This window comes from Lissotriton vulgaris, chromosome 1_1, assembly GCF_964263255.1.
Source record: "Lissotriton vulgaris chromosome 1_1, aLisVul1.2, whole genome shotgun sequence".
NCBI lineage: Eukaryota > Metazoa > Chordata > Amphibia > Caudata > Salamandridae > Lissotriton > Lissotriton vulgaris.
The window spans coordinates 1718985430-1718989244 of record NC_141685.1 but is presented as its reverse complement, the minus strand read 5'-3'; the positions used below and the strand labels follow the sequence as shown (position 1 = coordinate 1718989244).

The following is a 3815-nucleotide window of genomic DNA, read 5'->3' as shown; positions in this document are numbered from 1 at the left end:
CACTGGGTCTCTTTTGCAGGGGTTAGAGACAAGTCAAGTGCAGTTGTTGACCTGGACACACTTTTTCAAGCTACTCAGAAACATGCAACATTAGCCATGTTTGCCATGGAGAAATCTCATACTGCAAAAAACATTTTGGAGGAGTTTAACAGTAAGGTCTCTGAATGGCTGCATCCAAGAAATCGCATACTTGGTTATATTTCCACGGATAATGGCAGTAATATAGTTAAGGTTATGCAGCAAGGGGACTATTTCATAGTGCCGTGTTTGGCGCACAGTATTAACATTGTGGTGCAAGATTTTTTGAAAAATGAAAACACAGTCAGGAAGTTACTGACCACCTGCCGAAGAATCTGCACACATTTCAGCCATTCTTTTAAGGCCCGGAAGGAGCTGAGGAGCATTCAACATGAACGTAAAGTGCCAGTCAAAGGACTCTTACAGGAGGTGGCAACACGTTGGAGCTCAACCTTTTACATGCTTGAGCGTCTGTCTGAGCATTGCATGGTAATCAATGAGTATGTCTTTCGACTAGGTTCTACTATCAAAGACATGAGGCTAGAGTTGGAGGAATGGAAGCTAGTTAAAAGCCTGACAGACATTCTTCGTCCTTTTGAGGTCTTCACGCGTGAAGTCAGCAGGGAGGACTGTTCTTTAGGCAAAGCTATCCCATTGTTGGTCATGCTAGAGCACCAACTGAAGGCGGTGTCTTCAACGTTCAGAGATGCTGGTGAAAAGCAAGAAGCATATCAGTTGGTGGGGAGGTTAATAACCTCTCCGCCAACTGATATGTGTCTAATTGCCAATGAAAGGCTTAAAAACATACAAACAGAACAACATTACATTTGTGCCACTATTCTGGATCCACGGTACAAAAAGGCAGAGGCCAGCATAGCATGCATTCCTTTTGATGAAGCAGATGTTTCAAAGTACAAACATTGGCTAGCTGTGACAGCCACTCGGTTCGAAAAAGATCGGCAGAAAATTCTAGGAGCAGGCAGAAGTCCAACTGAATCAGCAGGCCATCCGGCATCAAGTTCCACTTCTGAATCTGTGGGTGAAGGGAGTCACTTTCCCTCACAGCCGTTGACGACACCAGCACTAACCGTATCATCATCCTCACCTGCACCAGGCCCAGCCATAATATTGTCGGAAGCGGATTGGCTAACTCATCAAGGGTTTACTCGTTCCAGTGCTGCAAAGGCCACAGATGGTACGCAAAGTGGAGCAACCGTGGAGATCCTTGAGTCGAGGGTGCAGACCTATCTGGATGACCCAACAGAGGTCTTTGTTAATAGGAACCCATTGCTGTATTGGTACAGGAAAATGGCTCTATGGCCACTGATCACCAACCTGGCTCTAAATTATTTGTCTTGCCCACTCTCAAGTGTGTCTTCTGAACGTGTTTTCAGTGATGCTGGTTTCTGGGAAAAATGGGGCCCCTGCCTAATCGGATAAACCCTAGCAAGGTAAAGTATTTTTTGGAAAAAAGAGCGTGCACACCGGGTTATGTGTACTAATAATTCATGAGTAACTTAGACAAGTATGTTATAATAAATCATTCTCCACCCATGGAATTCTGATCAAGGTTATTTATTTTTTGTATATATTTGATATTTAGTCTTTGTTGTTTTGTTTCCTTTTTATCCTTTTTTTTCCTTTTTTTTCTTATGTATACTCTTACTTATTTTGTTACAAAAAACATTTTTACATACAAAACATTAGGATGGTTTCACATTAAAACTGTTTTTTTTAAAACAACATCATCACTATTTGAGACTTAATATAAATGCAGAATTAATTCCTTCAACGCGTTTCGGCCAGTTGCCTTCCTCAGGAAATCTGCCTTGTTCTCTGTTATGATAACCGTAGCTAAAATGATGAGAAAGTAATACTTTAGTATTTATCTTATGCACAGATTTATTTAATTCTCTTGTCTAACTGTTTACTTCATTCTGTTGTGTCTCTATAAATGATTATATCTTTATCTGATACATTTGTGCAAACCCCTGAGTGAATGGTGAGCCCTCACTGGCTAGGTGCCGTCATATCTACATACATATACATTTATTTACATACCATATACATACTTTACAACTATTTCCTCATATAGGTATTTTTCTGTACAATATTTACATCTTCGTCAGATTTACTTTTTGACTCTTTAGACAACATGGTTTTGCCTATTACTTGCAGATGGGAGCTTTAAAGGTAGAAAACAAGACTCATAGGGTGTTTAGGGAGCCCGTGACAAACTACCCAGAAAGGGGAGAAAATTTCATTTGAAAAACTGATTTCTGATGTTCCTACGCTTTCTACTAGTACCAATAGTGGCATCTTAATACCTTTTTTGTAGGAGCGTCGTGGCTTCTACTAGATTTATTTCTACACTTGTACCCGATTTATCGGGGGACCAGTTCTTTGTTTCTGGAAGAGGGCGAGATATATCTATTAACATCCTTCCCTTCTGTAAAGATCGTTATATTTCTATCCCTCTACCCGGATTACCTTGAATGATGGTTATCTTTAACAGTGCTTAGCTGTCTGTCCGTCTTGATCCCCAGATGGCAAGACTGATACTTTTGTATCAAAGCCAGTGCAAATGATATAAATGTTATTACCTATATTAAAAGACATAAGGGCATCATTTTCTATTTGGATTTGTTAATGTTAGCGTTCTTTGTGTCCATAGTATGGATGTTGCGCCCATTACCTGCAGATTGTAAATTTGCTCCTCTACGCTTGCCGGTTGACCAAGTTGTTTCTATTTTGATAGTCTGTACTCTAGATAGCCGTGGTTTGTGACCTATGACAAGAGGCACAGGACAATTTTTTTAAATTAGTTTACAACTATTTTTAAGTGTGCTGGCCTCTGACTAAAACGGTGCGTCCCTTACCTGAAGCAGATCTTCAGAGTCTTTCACTCTTACTATTATTGTCGACTCCTAGGTTTAACTTCTTACTGACCCCTTGCTGTTGCTTCTTTACATTTTGCCATACATCTTAAAGAGGGGGTGAGAAAAGAGAGCGCGTGCTCAGTTGTTTAGCTTGGAAAACGATTATCTTGTTAGGAAACATATTATTAGCGCCTCTGTCCTGTGCCTCTTGTCATAGGTCACAAACCACGGCTAGCAATTTTTGAGCAGATCATGAATGAAAAGTTTACAGATATCGCCAACTATGCTCCTAGACCACGGTTTAACCTTACCAAAAATCAGTATGAAGCAATGAATATGATCAAAGAAGATCAAAATATCACAGTGAAAGCATGTGACAAAGGTGGAGGCATAGTGGTCTACGAAACTGCGCAATATATAGCGAAAATGGAAGAAATGCTGAGCGATAAGCATTTTTATGCCCCAATAACCAAAGATCCGACTAGTGAGACAAAGAAGAAAATCAGGAAAGTGACCAATCAAGCTCTCAGAAACTGTGAAATATGTGACAAAGAAAGTGAATACCTAAATGTGGAAAAGCCAAGACTAGCAAGCATCTATGGCATCCCGAAGGTACATAAAGATACACGAGATCCGCCTCTAAGACCCATTGTAACAACCATAGGTTCAGTAACCGAACCCTTGGCCAAATACATAGATACAATCTTGTGTCCACATGTAGCAAACATCCCAGGACATGCGAAAGACATCAGACAAATTATAAACCTTGTGGAAAATGTACCATTTTGTAACACAGCTAACATTCTAGTTACAATGGACATTGTAGCTCTGTATAGCAATATTCCGATAGCAGGAGCATTAACAGCCACACATTGGTTTATACAGAAGTACCAAATCCAGTGCCCAAGTGTCTTTCTG

At 40.2% G+C, this 3815-nt stretch overlaps 1 long non-coding RNA gene across 2 annotated transcripts; it reads right to left on the bottom strand.

The window, feature by feature from the left end:
* Positions 1 to 1631: 1631 nt before the first annotated feature.
* On the bottom strand, positions 1632 to 3004 carry LOC147751108 (uncharacterized). Of its 2 annotated transcripts, XR_015299934.1 has the most exons (4): positions 2898 to 3004; positions 2714 to 2806; positions 2509 to 2621; positions 1632 to 1872 (listed from the first exon to the last, which is right to left on the bottom strand). It is a non-coding gene; the product is annotated as an uncharacterized LOC147751108 (long non-coding RNA). The 2 variants fall into 2 exon arrangements; XR_015299933.1 differs by lacking the exon at positions 1632 to 1872 and having other exon boundaries at positions 1885 to 2621.
* Between the last annotated feature and the right edge of the window lie 811 nt (positions 3005 to 3815).